The sequence below is a fragment of the Pan troglodytes genome, chromosome 21 (assembly GCF_028858775.2).
Source record: "Pan troglodytes isolate AG18354 chromosome 21, NHGRI_mPanTro3-v2.0_pri, whole genome shotgun sequence".
In the NCBI taxonomy this organism is placed as follows: Eukaryota; Metazoa; Chordata; class Mammalia; order Primates; family Hominidae; genus Pan; species Pan troglodytes.
The window spans coordinates 32,184,040-32,208,482 of record NC_072419.2 but is presented as its reverse complement, the minus strand read 5'-3'; the positions used below and the strand labels follow the sequence as shown (position 1 = coordinate 32,208,482).

Here is a 24,443-nt window from a genome sequence, read left to right as displayed (position 1 = left end):
CCAAGTGGGACTTATTCCTGGAATGCAAGGGTAATTGAGTATATAAAAATCAATCAATGTAATACACTACATTAACAAATTGAAGGGAGAAAACCACATGAACATCTCCATTGATGCAAGAAAATTATTTGACAAAATTCAACACCTCTTTATGATTAAAACAAAATTCAACAAACTAGGAATAAAAGGAATAAAATGTCATGGGAAGGCAGTTTCTGTAAAGGAAACATAATAAAGGCCATATATAAAAACCCACAGCTAACATCATTCTTAATGGTGAAAGACAAAAGTTTGTCCTCTAACAGCAGGAACAAGGCAGGGATGTCCACTTTTATCATTTCTATTCAACATAGCACTGGAATTTCTAGCCAGAGCAATTAGGCAAGAAAAAGAAAAGGTATCCAATTTTGAAAGGAAGAAAAATCATCTGTTTGTAATTATTATCTTACGTGTAGAAGATTCCACACAAAAAACTGTTAGAACTAATAAATGAATTCAACAAAGTTGCAAAATACAAATACAAAAAAAGAAGTGGCCAGGTGCGGTGGCTCACGCCTGTAATCCCAGCACTTCGGGACGCCGAAGTGGGCGGATCACGAGGTCAGGAGATTGAGACCATCCTGGCTAACACGGTGAAACCCCGTCTCTACTAAAAATACAAAAAATTAGCCAGGCGTGTTGGCGGGCGCCTGTAGTCCCAGCTACTGGGGAGGCTGAGCCAGGAGAATGGCGTGAACCCAGGAGGCGGAGCTTGCAGTGAGCCGAGATTGCACCACTGCACTCCAGCCTGGGAGACAGAGCGGGGCGACGGAGTAAAACTCCGTCTCAAAGAAAAAAAGAGGTGACCTTGAATTGGCCAACCTACGTCTTCTTCAGTGTCTGAATAGAGCTGGAAATAGAAATTATGTTCTCATCTAAAAAATTTAAAAATTACATTGTTCAGGCACCAAATTTTGGCAATTCCCAATCTAATTTGCATTATCTATGCAAAGACATCTAAACAGATTGTCATTGAATAATTTAAATATCCAGAGCCACAAATTAGTATTTCCCTACTTCATTCCTATCCCAAGGAAATACCTTCACCATGGCAAAACTTTCTCCAATAAATTTGCCCTGATGATGAAATTCATTTGCCTCTGCAAACTGATCAAATATTTATCTAGACACTCACACACACCTCCCACTCCACCCTACTTCTCTCTCTCTCATTCACTCACAATTTGGCTTACACTTTTTAAACTTTTTTATTTTTTTGAGACAGGGTCTTGCTCTGTCACCCAGGCTGGAGTGTAGTGCTGCAATCATGGCTCATGCAGCCTTGACCTCCTAAACTCAGGTGATCCTCCCTCCTCAGCCTCCCAAGTAGCTGGGACTACAGGCACCTGCCACCATGCCTGGCTAATTTTTGCATTTTTTGTAGAGACTAGGGTCTCTCTATGTTGCCCAGGCTGGTCTCAAACTCCTGGGCTCAAGTGATCCTCCCACCTCAGCCTCCCAAAGTGTTAGGATTACAGGCATGACCACCGTGCTATAAGAGAAAATTTTACTATTTTTAATTGGTTAAAAAAAATATCTAAGACATAGCCTTTACATTTATTTTGATGTTTTAAAAATTGCAGGCTGGATGCAATAGCTCATGCCTGTAATCCCAGCTGAGGCAGGAGGATTGCTTGAGCCTAGGAATTCAAGACCAGCCTGGGCAACATAGCAAAACCTCATCTCTACAAAAAATAAAAAATAAAAATTAGCTGGGCGTGGTGGTGCATGCCTGTAGTCCCAGCTACTTGGGAGGCTGAAGTGAGAGGATCACTTGAGCCCAAGAGGTTGAGGTTGCAGTCAGCCAAGATGGTGCCACTGTCCTCCAGCCTAAGCAACAGAGTGAGACCCTGTTTCAAAAAAAAAAAAATTATATTAAAACACACAACAAAATTTACCAACTTGGTCATTTTTAAGCATATATTTTAGTATCATTAAATATATTCACAATGTTGTGGACCAGATCCCCAGAACCTCTGCATCACGCAAAATGGAATCTCTAGTCATTAAACAACTCCCCATTTTTCCCCTTCCCTCCACACCCTAGTAAATACCATTCTACTTTGTGTTTCTATGGATTTTTCTACTTTAGATTACTCATGTAAGTGAAATCACACAGTCATTTTGTGACTGGATTCTTTCACTTAGCACTCAAGATTCATCCATGTTGGAGCATGAGACAGGATTACCTTCCTTTTTAAGTCTGTGTAATATTCCATTGTGTATATATTATGGGCCTTCCGTATCCATGGGTTCTGTGTCTCTGGATTTAACCAAACTCAGATTTAAAATATTCAAAAATATGTTAAATTTCACAAAGTTCCAAAAAGCAAAAATCGAATTTTCCCTGAGCCAAATACTAAGTCAAATCCACACCAATAAAGTTATATGTAGGCACTGTACTAGGTATTATAAGTAACCTAGGAATCTAGGTATTATAAGTAATCTAGGATTTAAAGCAGTGGTCCCAAGCCCCAGGCCGTGGATGGGTACCAGTTCATGGCCTGTTAGGAACCGGGCCACAGAGCAGGAGGTGAACAAAGGAGCCAGCAAGTATTACCGCCTGATCCCCACCTCCAGTCACATCAGCGGTGGCATTAGATTCTCATAGGAACATGAACCCTATTCTGAACTGCACATGCAAAGGATCTAGGCGGCACACTCCTTATGAGAATCAAACTAATTCCTGATGATCTAAGGTGGAACAGTTTCATCCGAAAACCATCCCCCTGACCCTGTCCGTGGAAAAATTGTCTTCCACAAAACCGGTCCCTGGTGCCAAAAAGTTAGGGACTGTTGTTAAAGTATATGGGAAAATGTGCCTAGATTATATGCAAATACTATGCCACACTATATAAGGGACTGGAGCATTTGTGAATTTTGGTATCTGCAGAGTATCCTGGAATTAATCCCCTACAGATGCTGAGGGAAAAGTGTGTCACATTTTGCTTATCCATTCATCTGTTGATGGACATTTGGGTTGCTTCTATCTCTTAGCTATTCTGAATAGTGCTGCTATAACATGGGTGTGTAAACATCTCTTCAATACCCTGCTTTCAATTATTTTGGGTATATACCCAGAAGTGGGATTGTTGGATCATATGGCAGTTTTAATTATTTGAGGAATTTCCATGTTGCTTTCCAAAGCAGTGGCACCATTTACAATCCCCAAAAAGGTGCACGAGGTTGTAATATGTTCACATCCTCACCAACACTTGTTATTTTCTGATTTTCTTATAGTAGCTATCCTAATAGGTATGAGGTGGTATCCCAATATAATTTTGGCTTGCATGTCTTTAATGATCAGTGATGGTGAGCATCTTTACATATACTCCGGGCCATTTGTATATCATCTTTGATGAAATGTCTATTCAACTCCTTTGCTATTTTTAATGTTATTTGTCATTGAGTTGTAATTCTTTATACATTCTGCACATAAACCCCTTATCATATATATGATTTGCAAATATTTTCTCCTACCCTGTATGTTGCCTTTTCACTTTATTAACTATATTCTTTGATAAATATTCTTATTTATTATATTTAAGAAATATTTATATTCTTAAATATATATTCTTTATATATAAAGAAATAATTATATTCTTTGATAAATTATTTATTTATTTATTATTTTTTGAGACAGCCTCGCTCTGTCGCCCAGACTGGAATGCAGTGGTGCAATCTCAGCTCACTGCAATCTCTGCCTCCCAGGTTCAAGTGTTTCTCCTGCCTCAGCCTTCTGAGTAGCTGGGATTACAGGCATGTGCCACCAGGTCCAGCTAATTTTTTTGTATTTTTAGTAGAGACAGGGTTTCACCATGTTGGCCAGGCTGGTCTTGAACTCCTGACCTCAGGTGATCCACCTCAAGTGATTACAGGTGTGAGCCACCATATCCGGCGATACACAGAAGTTTTAAAGTTTGATTTAGTGGTCTTTAAATTTTTGAATGCTTTACAGGAGACATAAAACTGCCATACTACATGAGAACTCAAATGGTCAGAACTTAAATAAATATGAATTCTGGAACATTAGATTCTAAATGGGAGGCATGCAACAGATAGAACTGGAAAGGTCCCAGAAAGGACAGGAAAACAGACTCCACCCTCTGGTTCACCCTCCCAAGGTTCAGTCCTTCCCTCACTGTCCCAGGCCCACTGCAGAATCTCTCAAAACAGACATATCCTGGACAACCCACCAGACTTGTCACTAACAAATGTATGCCGGATTGGGAATGGCTCCAAAAGCAAAAGCATTAATAGTAGGGTCATTGAGTCCCATATGCCTTAATGCTTTGACTGGTTTCCAGTCTGTACCTAGAAAGCTTGGAACCAGTGCCTTACCTTTCATGTTTTTGGATAACTCCAGATGTTTCCAAACAAAAAGAATGCCCAGATCACCATATTGTTCTTCCCATACTCCAATGAGAAAAATATACTCAAAGGTTGAAAGGAAATTACAAGAGAGTGGCCAGGCACAGTGGCTTATTATGCTTGTAATCCCAGCACTTTGGGAGTTCAAGGTAGGAGGATCATTTGAGCTCAGGAGTTCGAGACCAGCCTAGGCAACATCATGAAACCCTATATCTACAAAAAAAACCCCAAAAAACAAAAAATTACTCACGTGTAGTGGTATGTACCTGTAGTCCCAGCTACTCAGGAGGCTGAGGTGGGAGGATTACTTGAGCCTGGGAGGTCAAGGCTGCTGTGAGCTGAGATTGAACCACTGCACTCCAGCTTGGGTAACAGAGTGAGATCCTGTGTCAAAAAAAAAAAGGAATGAAAAGAGAAAGAAAATTACAAGAAAGTAATTATAACATCTGTTACAACATGGATGAACCTTGAAGACATTATGCTTAGGGAAAACAGACAAACACAAAAGGTCACATATTGTATGATTCTATTTAAAACATTCAGAGTAAGTAAATCCATATGGATGAAAAGAACACTGGCAGTTGTCCGGGGCTAGGAGGAGGGAGAAATAAGAAGGAGGTGCTTAACAGGTAGGTACAGAGCTATATTTTGACATGGAATTGTTTGGAACTAGATGGAAGCAATGGTTGAGCAACACTGTGAATCTACCAACTGCCACTGAGTCGTTCTCTTTACAATGGTTAGTTTTATATTATATAAAATCTCACTTCAATAAAGAAATCAATCAATCAATGTATAAAACACTGAATGTCACCTCAAATCCCATGATTAAGGCAGAGACTCATTGGCCCCATGATTAAATGGCTTCCTCTCCATTCACTCCCAAGCCTGCATACATTTGTCAGTGTGAATCTTAGCAGGGTCTGACCCACACCCTTTGCAGCAACCAGCTCAGAAAGGCAAACCAGGAACTGCTGTAGCAACCAACCCACACCAGTCAGGACATGGCAGTGATGCAGCTTCTCTAATTTGTGCCCTGGCTTCCAACTCAGAACCAAGCAGAGAAAGCCAAATGTACTCCCATAACCAGTCATATGAGATGCCTCAATGCTTATTAGACACTTCCAGTGTCCCATGTCAATAGCCTCCAGTCAACAGCACATCTGATGCCTTCCCTTTTGTTCACTACAAAGCTTTCCCACTTTGTCAAAAGTGGCTGACTCTCTTGCTTTAGCAAGCACTTTCTAAGTGGGCCCTGATTGTTCCCGTTTGAGTTGTCTTTATTTCCACACAGCTGTCAAGCCAGTACCAGGGATTTTCACATTTCGGTGACCTTCAGTGATAATCACATCTACCATCGCACACCACAGTACACAGACACTCTCTCCTAAACAAAACGCTTTCTTCAACAATGGGTGAACATCCTATGTACAAATGATGAAGTAAAAACACAGTGCCATTCAGATCTTTACTGATATTTAAACAAACTATAGAGGAAAATTCCAAATAAACAATACAGACACAAAAAAATAAGTGCTGGTTGAAACTACTGAGAAGTGACCTGCAGTTTAGTGAATCAAAGGTTTTCCTTACTCTTTAAACACTTTTTAATAACAGGCATGTCCTTCCTAGAGAAGCACATACCTTTCTCCTAATTTTATTCTTGCCAAAGATTATATCGTATTTCTTTACAATTACATACTCTCCTCCACACCTGTGGTTATGTCTTACTTTTGGTTTTCTTTTTCTTTTTTTTTTAAGAGATGGGGCCTTGCTCTGTTACCCAGGCCATTCCAAGTGATCCTCCTGCCTTGGCCTCCCGAAGTGCTAGAATTACAGGTGTAAGCCACCATGCCCAGCCACTTTTGTTTCTTATGTTCTTTATTTTATAACTATTCTTGCTAAATATTTTTCTATTTTAATTTTGATCAAAGAACTAGCTTTCTGTTTCTTTGTTCACTAATTCACTTCTCTTCTTTGTTTTGTAGTTTGTTAACCTACATTTTTATATTTACTTATTTTCTTGGTAATTTCTTGGAGCTATTTTTACTGTTTTCTCTTTCTCTCTTTTTTTTTTTTGGTCTTGCTGTGTCACTTAGGCTGGAATGCAATGGTGTGATCACAACTCACTGCAGCCTCAAACTTATGGGCTCTAATGATCCTTTCCTGCCTCAGCCTCCCAAGTAGCTGGGACTACAAGCAAGCACCACCACACTTGGCTAATTTTTGTACTAGAGACAGTGTCTCACTCTCTTGCCCAGGCTGGTCTTGAACTCCTGGTCCCACGTATCTTCCCACTTCAGGCTCCCACAATGCTGGGATTTCAGGTATGAACCACCATGCCTGGCCATTTGGTCCTTTTCCAGCTTCTTACATTGGTATTAAACTCATTTATTTGCTTCTTCTTGTTTTTATCAAAATATCTTTAAGTTTCCAAAATGTAAGCTGAATGTCATTTCCTTTCTTTATGCTGCAATTTTTACTTTTACTTCTTCTGTAAGCTAAGACGTATGTTTTCAATGTCCAAATGGATACATTTTTTGTTACCTTTCATTTTTAAATTTCTGCATTGTGGTCAATGTCTCTCGCATTACTTCTGCCTTTTCAAATTTATAGTTTATTTTTGAAACCAAGTACCTGATAAGGACTTCTGAATTTTCATGTTTTAGAGTAAACTGTAGTATCTAAAAGGAAAGTGTAGGTATGTATATACACATACACAGAAATCAACTGTTCATATTTCATCTCATTTTTTCTATTGTTTCATACTCTTTAATATTGTCTCATTTTTATTTTAAAACATCTACTAAATTATATATGCAAAGAAAACATACAAAATACACTTTTTTTTACTATTTATATTACACTTATAAATAGATGTGTTTAAAAACACATGACAAGAAGTTCCAAGCTGGCTTCAATCCCCACCACAGAAAACCAAAACCAAATATGCACCTCCAAACTCCTCACCAGCAACAACCCGGAGCTCAAGTACAAGGGTGAGACCATTCCCAGGGCCACAGAGAAGAGGAAAAACTTCAAGCAAAGGACAGGAGAATTGGACTTCCATATCCATGATGCCCCTCCCCCTATTATGCCTGGCACCAGTCTCCCTGCAGCTCATGGTTTCTACAATGGAAAAAGTGAAATTGAGGTCGTCAGCCACTTCTCCAACTTCTTGGATTCCCAGGCAGGAGACCTCTCCATGCTTTAACCCATGGGTAGCATCGTGACTGCCTGAAGGGAGAATTAACCCTAAGGACAGGCAGAAACAAGCAGGGTAGGCAGGACTACCACCCCCAGCCTCGGAAACCACTTTGTAACTCAGACAAAGGAGATGCTAAATCAGAGTGTCTGTTCACCAGCACCATGCTGTAGGAGGGAGTTCCCCAGGTCCCCTGGGCATGAACTCCTAGACAATCTTCCCTCACTGCTGGGATAATATCTTTAGGACCTCCTCCATTTAGGACAGGCAGCACTCTGACCACTTAGAAGAGAAGAGGCAAACCTGGGCTTAACGTGCCACCTACAGCCACAGAGGAGGCAGCGACTTAGTAGCGAAGATTCACTAAGCAAATATGTTCAATAAAAAGCAAAATAAGCCAGAGAAAACTAGAATAAATAACTCATCTTCCATTGCAAAAACATATATATATACCCACAAGAAACAACAGTAAACAGACGAATATGACCTCCCCAAAAAGACAAACCAAAAATCCAGAGAGTGACCCTATCTAGATGGCAACTTGTGAGCTCTCTGACCAGGAATTCAAAATAGCAGTTTTGGCTGGGCAAGTGGTGACTCGTGCCTGTAATTCCAGCGCTTTGGGAGGCCGAGGCAGGCAGATCACTTGAGGTCAGGAGTTCAAGACTAGCCTGGCCAACATGGCGAAAACCCATCTCTACGAAAAATACAATAATTCAGCTGGGGTGGTGGCTGGGGCCTGTAGGTGGGAGGGATCGCTTGACCCCAGGAGGTTGAGGCTGCAGTGAACCATGATCGTGCCACCGCACTCCAGCCTGGATAACAGAGCAAAACTCTGCCTCAATAAAAGAAAGAAAGAAGATAGAGAAAATTACCTCCAAAGACCAAATCTAAGAATGATGTTCAAGAGGAAGCTGACCAAGAGCAAAGGGTAGAAATCTTCTTCAAAGAAATGATAACAGAAAATGCCAAAAACAGGAGAAAGAGATAAATATCCAGGTGCAGGAAGGTGTTAGTACATCAAACAGATTCAACCCAACAAGACTATCCCAAGGCATATAATAATCAAACTCTCAAGGGTCAAGGACAAAGAGAAGATCCTAAAACCACTGAGAAATAAGAAGCAAATAACATACAAAAGACCTCCAATGTGTCTGGCAACAGACTTCTCAATGGAAATCATACAGGACAGGAGGGAGTGGAATGACATGCTCAGTACTCAAAGAAATAAAAACTGCCATCCAAGGATATCGTATCCAAATGAACTGTCATTAAAATATTAAGGGGAGATAAAGTATTTCCCAGATAGAATTCGCCACCACCAGACCCTTCTTGCAAGAAATGCTGAAGACAGTTCTTCAACCTGAAAGAAGAAAACACTAATGTGCAAAAGAAAACTTATTATTTTACATAAAAATGTATAAATTGGCTGGAGCATTGGTTCATGCCTGTAATCCAAGCAGCTTGGGAGGTTGAGGCTTGTGGATCACCTGAAGTCACAAGTTTGAGACCAGCCTGGCCAACATGGCAAAACCCCATCTCTACTAAAAGTACAAAAATTAGATGCGTGTGGTTGCAGGCAACTGTAATCCCAGCTACTCAGGAGGCTGATGCAGAAGAATTGCTTTAACCCGGGAGGCAGAGGTTGCAGTAAGCTGCGATTGCACCACGGCACTCCATCTCAAAATGGAGTGAAACTCCATCTCAAAAAAAAAAAAAGTATAAATTGAGACAACTAAAAGTTAAAACGTGGGGGTAGGAATTAAACTGTAAAACTTGTGGGGGTTTTTTTGGCTTTGTTTGTTTCTATTATTTGGGATCTAAGATAAGTTGTCATCTCTTTTAAATAACTCATATCTATAAAAACATTTTTGTAAGCTTCATGGTAACCACAGCAGTTTTTATAATAGATCCACTACAAGTAAAAGCAACAAATTAAAACATACTACAAGATAAGGAAGACAGTAAGAAAGGAAGAGACAAGTCTCAAAACAACCAGAAAACAAGCAACAAAATAGCAGTAGTAAGTCCTTACTTATCAATAATAACACTGAATGTAAATGTTCTCACTTCTCCAGCTAGAAAACATGAGTGGCTGAATGGATAAAGAAGCAAAAACCAACTATATGCTACCTTCAAGAAACCCATTTCACCTCTAAAGACACAGGTAGACTGAAAGTGAAGGGGTGGAAACAGATATTCCATGCAACTGGAAAATTTTAAAAAGCAGGACTATCTATACTTATATAAGATAAAATATGCTACAAATCAAAGACTATAAAAAAGAAAAGGAGGGTCACTGTATAATGATAAAGGCATCAGTTCAGGAAGAGACTATAACAATTATAAATATCTGTGCACCCGGCCAGGCGCGGTGGCTCACACCTGTAATCCCAGCACTTTGGGAGGCTGAGGCAGGTGGATCACGAGGTCAGGAGATTGACACCATCCTGCCTAACACGGTGAAACCCCGTCTCTACTAAAAATACAAAAAATTAGCCGGGCGTGGTAGCCAGCACCTGTAGTCCCACCTATTCGGGAGGCTGAGGTAGGAGAATGGCGTGAACCTGGGAGGTGGAGCTTGCAGTGAGCAGAGATCGCGCCATTGCACTCCAGCCCGGGCAACAGAGCAAGACTCCGTCTCAAAAATAAATAAATAAATAAATAAATAAATAATCTGTGCACCCAACACCAGAGCTCCCAAGTATATAAAGCAAACATAATAGCTCTAAAGAGAGAGTTAGACTATAATACAATAATAGTAGAGGCTTTTAACACTTCACTCTCAGTAAAGAACAGATCATCCACATGGAAAATTAACAAAGAAATGGCAGAGTTAAACTACACAAGATCTAATAGGTCTAACTGACATTTAAAGTAAATTTCGGCTGGGCACAGTGGCTCACACCTGTAATCCCAGCACTTTGGGAGGCCGAGGTGGGAGGATCACCTCATGTCAGGAGTTTGAGACCAGCTTGGCCAAAATGGTAAAACCGCATCTCTACTAAAAATGAAATAAAAAAAAAATTACCCAGGCGTAGTGGCGCATGCCTGTAATCCCAGCTATTCGGGAGGCTGAGGCAGGAGAATTGCTTGAACCCAGGAGGCAGAGGTTGCAGTGAGCTGAGATCATGCCATTGCACTCCAGCCTGGGTGACAAAAAAAAAAAAAAAAAAAATTTCACCCAACTGCTATCGAATGCAGCAGTTTTACCAGTACATGGAACGTTCTCCAGAGCAGACCATACCTTAAGCCACAAACCAAGTCTGTATCAAGTCTGATTTCTATCCAAAAAAAACAAGTCTGACTTCTATTTGAAAAAATAGAAATCATATCAAGTATTTTTTCTGACCACAATGGAATAAAACTACAGAAATCAATAACAAGAGGAATCTCAGAAAAATACACAAACACATGGAAATTAAACAACATGCTCCTGAATGACCAATGGGTCAAAGAAAAAATTAAGAAGGAGCCAGGTGCAGTGGTACATGCCTATTGTACAAGTTACTCAAGAGGCTGAGGCTGGAGGATCACTTGTATCTAGGAGTTCTGGGCTATAGTATGGTATGTCAATTAGGTGTCCATGCTAAGTTCAGCATCAATACAGTGACCTCCTGGGAGCAGGTGATCATCAAGTTGCCCAAGGAGACTGGGAAGTGACCCAAGTTGGAAACAGGGCAGGTCAAAACTTGCATGCTGATCAGTAATGAGCTATGCCCAGGCAACATAGCATAGGCAACATAGCAAGATCATCTCTTAAGAAAAAAATAAAAGAAGAAATTTTTTTTTTCTCTTTTGAGACAGGGTCCTGCTCCATTACCCAGGCTGCAGTACAGTGATGTGATCACTGCTCACTGCAGCCTCAAACTCTCAGGCTCAAGAGATCCTCCTGCCTCAGCCTCCTGAGTAGCTGGGACCACAGGCATGTGCCACCACAGGTGGCTAATTTTTTATTTTTATTTTTGTAAAGACTGGTTTTTGCCATGTTGTCCAGGCAGGTCTCGAATCCTGAACTCAAGAGATACACCTACACTGGCCTCCCAAAGCACTGGGATTAACAGGCATGAGTTACCATACCTGGCCTAGAAAAAGGAAATTTTAAAATGTCTTGAAACAAATGAAAATGGAAATATGACATACCAAAGTCTATGGGATACAGGAAAAGCAATACTAACAGGGAAGTTTATAGCAACTACCGCCTATATCAAAAAAGTAGAAAGACTTCAAATAAACAACCTAACGATACACCTCAAGAAACTAGAAAAGCAAGAACAAACCAAACCCAAAATTAGTAGAAGGAAAGAAACAATAAAAATTAGAACAGAAATAAATGAAAAGAAATCAACAAAATGAAAAGGTAGTTTGGTGGGCTTTGTTTTTTGTTTTTTTTTTTTAGACAGGGTCTCACTCTATTGCCCAGGCTGGAGTGCAGTGGCACCACCTCTGCTCACTGCAACCTCCACCTCCCAAACTCAAGCCATCCTCCCACCAAACAGCTGTGACTACAGGCATGTGCCCACAAGCCCAGCTAATTTTTGTATTTTTTATAGAGATGGGGTTTCGCCATGTTGCCCAGGCTGGTCTTGAACTCATGAGCTCAAGTAATCTGCCCACCTCAGCCTCCCAAAATGCTGGGATTACAGGCGTGAGCCACCATGCCCGACCTTGTTTTTTTGTAAAGATAAACAAAATCAACAAATATTTATCTAGACTAAGAGAAAAAGAGAAAGATCCAAATAAAATCAGAAATGAGAAAGGAGATACAACAACTGAGACCTTAGAAAGGATTATTAGATACTATTGAAAGGAGTTATTTAGCTTGCCTTAGATAGATAACAAGGGAAGGGTGCCAGAGAGCCCCTGGCCCCTGGGTCAATGCCTCATTCTCACATAACATAAAAAGCAGCCTGAGAGGCCCTGGCGGTGGCTCACGCCTGTAATCCCAGCACTTTGAGAGGCGGAGGTGGGTGGATCACATGGTCAAGAGATCGAGACCATCCTGGCCAACATGGTGAAACCCTGTCTGTACTAAAAATATAAAAATTAGCTGGGCGTAGTGGCGCGCCGTCTGTAGTGCCAGCTACTCTGGAGGCTAAGGCAGGAGAATCGCTTGAACCCGGGAGGCGGAGGTTGCAGTGAGCTGAGATGGCGCCACTGCACTCCAGCCTGGTGACAGAGCAAGACTGCCTCAAAAAAAAAAAAAAAAAAGCAGCCTGAGAAAAAATTTAGGCTGATAAGGGAACTAATACAGGGTGCTGTGCCTAGAGACATGCCCATGGTGGCACAGATAGTAAAACCTCTGGCCCTTTGGGATACAAACTTGTGCAAACCTCCAGCTCACTCAGATAAGAGAACAAGGCCTGGCATAGAAATGACTTTGTCCTTTGTATACTCAGCAGGTTCTGAGGAAAAGTTTCTTCTCCTTTTGTGGGCATGGGCACAGTGGGCTCCGGTGGGTTCTAGTGGTCACTCTATTTTCCTTTATTTGGACTGTAAGTCCGGCTTCTATGAATTATCATTTCAGCCCGATTGGTCCCAGGCTAAGGTCCTGGGCCAAGCTTTCAATTCAGTTTCTGATAGGTCCTGGGCCAAGCTGAGCAGCAGCTATAAATCATCATTTCGGCTCCTGATTGGTCGCGGCCGAGGTCTCTGGGCCAAGCTGAGTCACGTGTTCTCCAAGACAGCCCAGGAACTAAGCACATTCCTTCCCCTTCCCAGTCCATAAAACCCGGGACCCCAGCCTCATAGTGGGCACCCCATTTGAGCCCCCCTCTCTGCTGGCAGAGAGCTTTCTTCTTTCGCTTATTAAACTTTTGCTCTAACCTCACCTTTGTGTCTGTACTCCTTAATCATCTTGGAGGTAGGACAAAGAACTCCAGGTGTCATCTCAGACAAGGAGAGACTGTTACATCTTCATGCATTGCTGAGACTACAACACTATTATGAACAACTATACAACAAATTTCAAAATCTAAGAGAAATGGACAAAGTCCTAGACCTCTAAAGCCTACCAAGATTCAACCATGAAGAAATAGAAAACCTCAACAAACCAATAAGATCCAAGCCATAATAAAAAGTCTCCCATTAAAGAAAAGCCCTGAACCTGATGGATTTACTGCTGAATTGTACCATTAAAGAACTAATACCAATCCTACTCAAACTCCTCAAAAAAACTGAAGAGGAAGGAATACTTCCAAACTCATTCTACAAGGCCAGCATTACCCCAATACCAAAATGAGAGGAGGACACAACCAAAAAAAGAAAACTACATACCAATATCAGTGATAAACATAATGTAAAACTCCTCAACAAAATACTAGCAAACCAAATTCAACAACACATTGAAAAAGTCATTCACCATGATCAAGTGGAATTCATTCCAGGGATACAAAGATGGTTCAACGTATGCAAATCAACAAACGTGATACAATTGCATTAACAAAGTCAATAACAAAAACCATTACTTCAATAGATGCCAAAAAAATTTTGATAAAACATCCTTATATGATAAAAAAAAAAAACTCATCAAAATGGTTATAGGAGAAACTACCTCAAAATAATAAAGGCCATGTATGACAAACCCATAGCTAATAGCATACTCAACATAGATAAAGTGAAGGCCCCTCCTCTAAAGGCTATAACAAGACAAGGATGCCTACTTTCACTGCTATTATTCAGCATAATACCAGAAGTCATGGCCAGAGCAATTAGGCAAGAGAAGAAATGAAGGGCATCCAAATTGGAAAGGAAGAAGTCAAACTAGCCTTGTTTCCAGATGACATTATCTTATAATTACAAAAACCTAAAGACTCCACCAAGAACACTATTAGAACTGATAAACGAATTTAGTAAAGTGGCAGGATACAAACAAAACAACATACAAAAATCGGGAGCATTTATATATGTCAACAGTGACTGATCTGAAAAAGAAAGCAAGAAAGCAGGGCCGGGCATGGTGGCTCATGCCTGTAATCCCAGCACTTTGGGAGGTCAAAGCTGGCAAGTCACCTGAGGTCAGGAGTTTGAGACCAGCCTCACCAACATGGAGAAACCCTGTCTCTACTAAAAATACAAAATTAGCCTGGCATGCTGGCACATGCCTGTAATCCCAGCTACTCAGGAGGCTGAGGCATGAGTATCGCTTGAACCCGGGAGGCAGAGGTTGTAGTGAGCTGAAATCAGGCCACTGCACTCCAGTTTGGGCAACAAGAGCAAAACTCTATCTCAAAAAAAAAAAAAAAAATGAAAGAAAGAAAGCAATCTCATTTACAATAGTTACAAAATATGTAAGACACCCAGGAATCAATTTAACCAGAGAAGAAATATCTATACAAGGCTGGGCGCGGTGGCTCACACCTGTAATCCCAGCACTTTGGGAGGTGGAAGTGGGTGGATCACGAGGTCTGGAGTTCGAGACCATCCTGGCCAACATGGTGAAACCCCATCTCTACTAAAAATACAAAAAATAAAATAAAATAATCAGCCAGGCATTCATGGTGGCATGCGCCTGTAGTCCCAGCTACTCAGGAGGCTGAGGCAGGAGAATCACTTGAACCCGGGAGATGGAGGTTGCAGTGAGCTGAGATTGTGCCACTGTACTCCAGCCTGGCAACAGAGTGAGATTCCATCTCAAGAGAGAGAGAGAGAGAGAGAGAGAGAGACAGAGAGAGAGAGAGAGAAAGAAAGATCCATACAAGGAACACTATAAAATTCTGATGAAATAGAAGAAGACAAAAATGAAAAGATATTCCATGCTCATGGTTTGGAGGAATTAATATAGTTAAAATAACAATACTACCCAAAGCAATTTACGGATTCAATGCAATCCCTCTCAAAATACCAATGACATTCTTCACAGAAATAGGAAAAAAAATTCTGAAGTTTATATAGAACCACAAAAGATCCCAAACAGCCAAAGCAATCGTGGCAACAAGAACAAACCTGGAGGCATCACACTACCAGAATTCAAAACTTACTACAAAGCGATGGTAACTAAAACAGCATGGTACTCACATAAAAACAGACATATAGACCAATGGAACAAAACAGAGCACTCAGATGTACACCCACATATTTACAACCAACTCATCTTTGATAAAGGTGTCAAGACCATACAATGAAAAAAAGACAGTCTTTTCAGTAAATGATGCTGGGAAAACTGGATAACTATCTTAAAGAAGAATGAAATTAGACCCCTATCTCTCAGTATACATGAAAATCAAATCAAAATGGATTCAAGACTGAAATCTAAGACCTGGAATGATGAAAGTACCAGGAGAAAACACTGAGGAAATGCTCCAGGACATTGGTCTGGGCAAAGAATTTTGTATATGACCTCAAAACACACAGGCAACCAAAGCAAAAATGAAGTCCTAGCTAGTCAGGAGGCTGAGGTAGAAGGATCACTTGGGCCCAAGAATTTGAGTTTATAGTGATCTATAATTGAGCCACTACAGTCCACTCCGGGTGACAGAGTGAGGCCCTGTATCTAAAAAATAAAAAAAAGTAAAAAGATTAAAAACAGACAAAAGATCTTAACAGACACATCCCAAAAGAAGATATACAAAACGACATTTTTACATATAAAGACATACAAAAAAACAATGTACAGATGGCCAACAGGTATATGAAGCTATACTCAATATTACTAATCATTAGAGAAGTTCAAATCAAAACCACAATGCAATATCATCAATCTCACCCCAATTAAAATAGTCTGCATCAAAAAGATAGGCAATAACAAATTCTGGCAATGATGTAGAGAAAAGGGAACCCCCATACACTGTTGGTGAGAATATAAATTAGTACAGCTACTATGAAGAACTGTATGGAAGTTCCCCAAAAAAGTGAAAACAGAGCTACCCAGCAATTCCACTACTGGGCATATTTTTAAAAAGAAGAAAAAAGGAAATAAATACACCAAAGAGCTATCTGCTCTCCCACATTTGCTGTAGCACTATTCACAATAGCCCTAATACAATATCAACTTAAGTGCTCATCAACAGATGAATAGATAAAGAAAATGTGGTAAATATACACAATAAAAAATTATTCAGCCATTAAAATAAAGAAATCCTGTTATTTATAGTAATATGGATGGAACTAGAGGCATTATGTCAAGCAAAATAAGCCAAGCACAGAAAGACAAATACCACATGTTCTCACTCAAATGGAAGAGCTTTAGAGCTTTAGAGCTCTTACATGTGAGTAAGATACAGAGTAGATTGGTTGTTACCAAAGGCTGAGAAGAAGAAAGGTGAGTAGGAAGATAAATGGAAAAAATTATATAAATGTATTTATTACATTGAACTTGACACTTAAAATGGTAAAGATGGTAAATTATATACATATTATTTACCTTAATAAAGACAAAGGAAGAAAAAAATAGCAATTGGTAAAAGCTCAGCATCTTATGCTGCCTGAAGTGATGAAGGAGAACCAAGTGCAGAGACCCAAGAAGAAATGACTTCACATGCTATAGAAAGATTATGGGCTTTGAATTCATGGGACTGAGTTCAAATCCTGGCTTGCATTCTTACTATGAGATATTAGATGAGTTATCTGGCCTCTCTAAATCTGCTTCCTCCTTGTATAAAGGAGATAAGTAAAAGAACTAAAGCAAGGGTGGGCCATAAGTGCTCAGTGAGTATCTGTTTCCTTCGTGTTTCCTCTTTCAGCCATAAAAAAAAGAGACACATCAGGCTAGGCACGGTGGCTCATGCCTGTAATCCCAGCACTTTGGGAGGCCAAGGCAGACAGATCACCTGAGGTTGGGAGTTCGAGACCAGCATGACCAACATGGAGAAACCCTGTCTCTACTAAAAATACAAAAATTAGCCGGGTGTGGTGGTGCATGTCTGTAATCCCAGCTACTTGGGAAGCTGAGGCAAGAGAATCACTTGAACCTGGGAGGCGGAGGTTGCAGTGAGCTGAGCCAAGATTGCACCATTGCATTCCAGCCTGGGCAACAGGAGCGAAACTCTGTCTCAAAAAAAAAAAAAAAAAAAAGACACATCACTGCAGTTGAGAAGTCCTTGCATAGGAGTGATGGGGGCACACCAAGGGGCCTATCATGGGTGCTGTATTCTTGAAGCATAAATCCAAGATATGAGGTTTTGCAAATCCAATATAAGGCTGCCACCCACTTGCCTTAGCCTAGGGTCCCCCAAAAGGCTTGTGCATAGGTAGCTTGTTTGCTAATGTGATTCTGGGGAGCAGAAATGCAGGATAAGGGGAGTGAAACAGAGCAAGGGAAAGACCACCACAAGGATGCATTATTAAATTGGCTGTTTGATCCCACTGGGACCTGCAGGGGTTTTCTGAAGCATCTCAAAACTGTCCATCAGGGGATGAAATGGGGATGCATTTATCCATTGACTCCAGATCTTCATCGGTCAAGAGTAGACCCCATGGCACTGACTTCCCATCACAGCTGGGTTGTGCTTGAGTGTGAAGTGGATGCCTAGGACTATTAAGCTGAAGAACAGAGATGCATAGGGCAGGAAGCAAATGATACAGTATGAGGGATGAGGTGAGGTCACTGCCCAGGTGCACCTGTGCAAAGCTGCTCAAAACATGCAGGGAAACAGTCCCCTACAGTTGTGGCTGAAATAAGAGGAGAAACAGAAAATTTTGAAACGGTGTACAAGAGAGGTCCAATACACTATCTTTCATGGGGATGCCTTATCTTTCTGCCTAGAAAGAAGGTGCTAAAGTAAATTTCTTGGAGTGTCTTTGGCCTTTCAAGTCTTCCATGATTCATGAAGATGAAACCAAAGCTTACTAAAAATCTATTGAATAGTAAAATATGAACACACACACATGACCAACTCAATTGATGCAGAAAAAAACTTGACAAAATTCAATGCCCTTTCATAATTACAGCCAATAAATTACAAGTAGAAGGACTCTATGTCAACATAATAAAAATTGCATATAAATAGGCCAGGCATGGTGGCTCACGCCTATAATCCCAGCACTTTGGGAGGCTAAGGCAGGCAGATCACTTGAGATCAGGAGTTTGACACCAGCCTGGGCAACATGACGAAACCCCATCTCTACTACAAATACAAAAATTAGCTGGGCATGGTGGCACATGCCTGTAATCCCAGCTCCTGGGGAGGCTGAGGCAGGAGAACCACTTAAACCCAGGAGGTGGAGGTTGCAGTGAGCTGAGATCATGCCACTGCACTTCAGCCTAGGCAAGCAAGACTCTGTTAAAAAAAAAAAAAAAAAAAAGGGTATGTAAAAAGCCCACAGCCAACATACTCAATGATGAAACACTGCAAGTTTTCTCTAAGGTCAGGAACGTGATCATGATGCCTGCTGTCACCGTTTCTATTAAACATAGTACTGGATAGTACTGGATGTTCTAACCAGAGCAATTAAGCAAGAAAAAGAAAACTCCCTTTCCCCTTCAACTGAGAAAGGAAGAAGTAAAATTATCTGTTTGCAGACAACATGATCTTATATGTAAAAACACAAGAGATCTTATATGTAAAAACACAGACACAAAATGTTAGAATTAAGAAATGAATTTGGCCGGGTGCGGTGGCTCACACCTGTAATCCCAGAACTTTGGGAGGCTGAGGTAGGTGGATCACGAGGTCAGGAGTTTGAGACCAGCCTGGCCAAAATGATGAAATCCCATCTCTACTAAAAATACAAAAATTAGCTGGGCATGGGGGCGGGTGCCTGTAATCCCAGCTAATCGGGAGGCTGAGGCAGAAGAATTGCTTGAACCTGGGAGGTGGAGGTTGCAGTAAGCTGAGATCATGCCACTGTACTCCAGCCTGGGCGACAGAGTGAGACTCCATCTCAAAAAAAAAAAAAAATGAATTCATTATATTCAATTCAATTCAGTTCAAGTTGCAAGATACAAAATTTATACTCAAAAATCCATTGTATTTCTATACACTAACAATAAACAATCTGAAAAGGAAATTAAGAAAACAATTATGTTTGCAATAACATCAAAATTAATAAAATACTTAGGAATAAATTTAACCAAGGAGGCAAAGGATTTCTACACTGAAAATAACAAAATGTTGCTTAAAGAAGTTAAGTAAGGCACAAATAAATGGAAAGACACACTGTGATTACGGATTGAAATAGTAAATATTGTTAAGATGCCAATACTATCCAAAGGGATCTACAGATTCAGTGCAATCTCTACCAAAATTCCAGTGATCTTCTTTGTAGAAATAGAAAAGGCCATCCTAAAATTCATATGAAATCTCAAGAGACTCCCAAATAATAGAAACAATCTGAAAAGATTAGAACAAATTCGGAAGATTCATACTTCCTGATTTCAAATCTTACTACAAGTAATCAAAACAGTGTGGTACTGGCATAGAGGCAGACATATAGATCAATGGAGTACAATAGAAAGCCCAGAAATAAATGCTTTCATATATAGTCAAATGATCATTGACAAGGGTGTTAAGACAATTTGGTGAGAAAAGAACAGTTTTTTCAACAAATGCTGCTGGGAAAACTTCATATGCTCATGCGAAAAAAAAAAAAAAAGGTATATCTTTACCTTACACCATATATAAAAATTGCTCAAGATGCATCAAAGTCCCAGCACTTTGGAAGGCTAAGCGGAAGGATTACTTGAGCCCAGGAGTTCAAGACCAGCCTGGGCAACATAAAGAGACCTCATCTCTACAAAAAATTTAAAAATTAGCAGGCTGTGGCGGCACTCACCTGTAGCCCCAGCTACTCAGGAGGCTGAAGCAGGAGGATCACTTGAGCCCAGGGGTTCAAGGCTGCAGTGAGCTATGATGTTGCCACTGCACTCCAACCTGGGTGACAGAATGAGACCCTGTTTCAAAAAAAGGAAAAATATTTTAAAAATTAATTTTAAAATTTATCAAGTAACTAAATGTAAGGGATAAATCTATAAAACTCTTAGAAGAAAATAAGGGAGGAGGCCGGGCACAGTGGCTCACGCCTGTAATCCCAGCATTCTGGGAGGCTGAGGCAGGTGGATCACCTGAGGTCAGGAGTTCAAGACCAGCCTGACCAACATGGAGAAACCCATCTCTACTAAAAATACAAAGAAAATTAGTCGGGCGTGGTGGTGCATTGCTGTAATCCCAGCTACTCAGGAGGCTGAGGCAGGAGAATCGCTTGAACCTGGGAGGCAGAGGTTACGGTGAGCCAAGATCGTGCCATTGCACTCCAGCCTGGGCAACAAGAGTGAAACAACTCTGTCTAAAAATAAAAAATAAAAAAATAAAATAAAATAAAAATAAAAACAAAATAAGGGAAGAAAGCTTCATGACATTATAATGACATTATATTTGGCAATGATTTCTTGGATATGACATCATAAGCACAGACGACAAAAGCAAAATGGAACTACATCAAATTATAAAACTTTTGTGGACACTATCAAGAAAGTAAAATGGAAATTTACAGAATGGGACAAAAGATTTTCAAATCATATATCTGATAGGTGGTTAATATCCAGAATATTTAAAGAACTTCTATAACTCAACAAAAAAACCAATAACACACAATCCTAAAATGAATAGGAAACCACAAAAGACTTCAAGTAGTCAAAGCAATCTTAAGTGAAAATAACAAAGCAAGAGGCATTACACTACCTAACTTTGAAATATACTACAAAGCTATAGCAACCAAAACAGCATGGTACTGGCATATGTGAAAGGAAAATAAATCTTGGAGCCCCAAAAATCACTAAGCTAAAGGGGAAAGTCAAGCTGGGAACTGCTTAGGGCAAACCTGCCTTTCATTCTATTCAAAATTATCCCTCTGCTCACTGACATAAATGCATATCTGATTGCCTCCTTTGGAAAAGCTAATCAGAAACTCAAAAGAATGCAACCGTTTGTCTCTCATTTGTCTCTCACCTACCTGTGACCTGGAAGCCCCCTCCCTGCTTGAGTTGTCTTGCCTTTCTGGACAAAACCAATGTACATGTTACATATATTGATTGATGTCTCATGTCTCCCTAAAATGCATAAAACCAAGCTGTCCCCTGACCACCTTGGCACATGTCGTCAGGACCTCCTGATAATACAGGATATAAAAAGAAATTATTTGGGCAGATAGTGAGGGCAAACAAGTCCTTGGCAAAACTTCTAACAAAAAGCAGCCCTAGAAATAATTTCTTTTCTAACACAGAGCAGCCTGAAAGATAGAGCCGCAAAGACAGAAAAGGAAGCTGGAAGCTTGTACAGGGGGAGGCCTGTGGCTACAACAATAAAAAAGGGCTACCTGGGGGCCAGGCATGTCCACCATGGGGCTCCACCTTCCCTTTTTTGTTAGCACGTATACAGTAAGAAATGGGCAACATGAAGAAGTTCAGGCACAGAACCCACCTGCATAATAAAAAATTGGGGCAGAGGCTGCCAGACTCACACCCTGTGCAGATGGCACACCTGGTCCTGGTGGTTTTTCACACCCTATGTAGATCAGACACTGCCTCCCCACTAGCTCATCTATAAAATCCCCTGCATTTCACCATGGATCAGCAACCCATTTTTCTAGGACCCCTCTCTGTAGCAGAGAGCTATTCTCTCTCACTTATTAAATTTCTGCTCTTAAAGTCACTCTTTGTGTGTCTGCATCCTTGATCTCCATGGACGTGAGATAATAAACTTCAAGTGTCACCCCAGATGATGAGGCCACTTTACTGAGGCTGTGTCACAGGCATGCATCCTCAACCTTGGCAAAATGAACTTTCTAAATTAACTGAGACCTGTCTCAGATTTTCAGGGTATACATTTTGGTAACTACAAAGGGATTCTGAGTGGAGGTGCCCCTGACCTTTGACAAATCTCTTATCAGTGCTTGATACCAGTTTGAGCTATCTTTATGGCTCAAACCAGTAGGACAATTTGCTGAAGCCTGAAGGCCCCCCACCCCCAGAGAATCTCTGATCTCCCAAGATTTAAAGTTTATTTTGCTGTACAACTTCTTTTTTTTTTTTTAGTTTTACTCGCTTCCAACACAATCAAGGCAAGTTTTTCCTGCTTCCATGAAATTCTTGGAAGGCAGGTAATTCCTTTATGGAGCTTGAGCTCCCTTCCAACAGGGAAGACAGATTCGAGTTTGTTCCTGCTTCTAGGATGGTAGAGAGCATTCTTTCTCCTGAGACCCATCCCTAGGAAAGTGACTGAATTGGGGTTTGTCTTGGCTAAAGTTTAACAACGAGCTGGTCTTAATTTCTCCTTGCCATTGGAGCACTCAGTAATCATAGAAGTTGTGTCATTATTTGTTTTCCTTAACTGTTTTCTTGTTGTTATTTCTTTCTGTTTTTGTTGCTGTATTGGTCTTTTTCCCATTGGGTTTGATCAACTCTATCTGACTTGATCAAATCCAGAGAAAAGTTCCAAATTATGGAGAACAAGGCCTCTGAAATGGCTAAATTCACACACACACACACACACACACACACACACACACACAAAGGTGATGTGGTGGGGGGAGAAAAATGGCTGGCAAAAGGAAAAAAAAGAGGAAAGATTTTTGACTTTGACTACTAAAGGGGCTTTATTTACATAACAAGGCTGCCTTTTTGCTAGCCAGGCCAAACTGAAACAGCAATGGCTGTACTTCTGAAATAGCAGCAATTTGTCCTAGCTGAAATATGGACATGAGATTTTAAGATTTTTTTCCAAATGATCTCAATGGCTAAAAGTCAGCTTAGTTGAAAGCTAACATCCAAGATGTGTACGCGTGTGTGTGTGTGTGTGTGTGTGTGTGTGTGTGTGTGTGTTTAAAAGGCCTTCATATTTTTGTTTCTTTCCTAGGACCTTGTCTTTTTTTTAAGCAAATTTTTTTTTCTTCTCAGTTGACTGAATTCTGTTTTCTTCATTTACTTCTGCTGTCTCTCCTTTCTCCTGCACCTTCTGCTGCATGAGGGACCTAAAACAGTTTATGATAGCCAGGGGTTCCTTAAAGAAAATGATGAAGGAGCCAGCCACACTGACTCATGCATGTAATCCCAATGCTTTGGGAGGCCAAGGTGGGCGAATCACCTGAGGTCAGGAGTTCAAGACCAGCCTTGTCAACAAGGTTGGTCTTTGGTAAAGACAGCCTTGAAACCCCGTCTCTACTAAAAATACAAAAATTAGCCAGGCATGGTGGTGTGTGCCTGTAATCCCAACTACTCAGGAGGCTGAGGCAGGATAATTGCTTGAACCTGGGAGGTGGAAGTTGCAGTGAGCCAAGATTGCACCACTGCACTCCAGGCCGGGCATGGTGGCTCACGCCTGTAATCCCAGCACTTTGGGAGGCCGAGACAGGTGGATCACCTGAGGTCAGGAGTTCAAGAACAGCCTGGCCAACCTGGTGAAACCCGTCTCTACTAAAAATACAAAAATTAGCTGGGTGTGGTGGTGGGGGCCTATAATCCCAGCTACTCAGGAGGCTGAGGCAGGAGAATCACTTGAACCCAGGAGGTGGAGGTTGCAGTGAGCCAAGATCATACCATTGCACTTCAGCCTGGGTAACACAGTGAGACTCCGTCTCAAAAAAAAAAAAAAAAAAAGAAAAGAAAAGAAAAGAAGGCACCAGACTCCCGATGCCCTTTTGGGGAGAAATCTGTGTTTTTAGTTATGGAACCCCAAGAGTGTAAACAGACAAGTTCATCTTAGCTCTTAAACTGCTTACTTTTATATTATGTTACCTGTTTCTTTTTTCCTTTTTTAAACTAAAATAGTTATTGCAACAGAGGCTACACATGGGTTTTTAAGGAAGAGTGTAGTTTAGGCACATAAAAATGTCTTTGTTTAAAAAAAACTTTAAGTGCACTGTAAAAGCATCACCTGCCCTAACCTCATCATAATTC

The 24,443-nt window shown here is 40.7% G+C and overlaps 1 long non-coding RNA gene across 8 annotated transcripts in view; it reads right to left on the bottom strand.

Moving 5' to 3' along the window:
• Window positions 1-24,443, bottom strand: part of LOC107969980 (uncharacterized) — a 69,657-nt gene that overhangs the window by 27,767 nt on the left and 17,447 nt on the right. For 5 of the 8 annotated variants that reach the window (XR_010154116.1, XR_001712166.2, XR_010154117.1 and 2 more), the window contains 2 exons: window positions 20,327-20,444; window positions 4,661-4,794 (listed from right to left, as the gene is read on the bottom strand). This is a non-coding gene — a long non-coding RNA (uncharacterized LOC107969980). The remainder of the gene's footprint in view (window positions 1-4,660; window positions 4,795-20,326; window positions 20,445-24,443) is intronic. The other 3 variants (XR_010154120.1, XR_010154119.1, XR_010154118.1) reach the window with 2 other exon arrangements.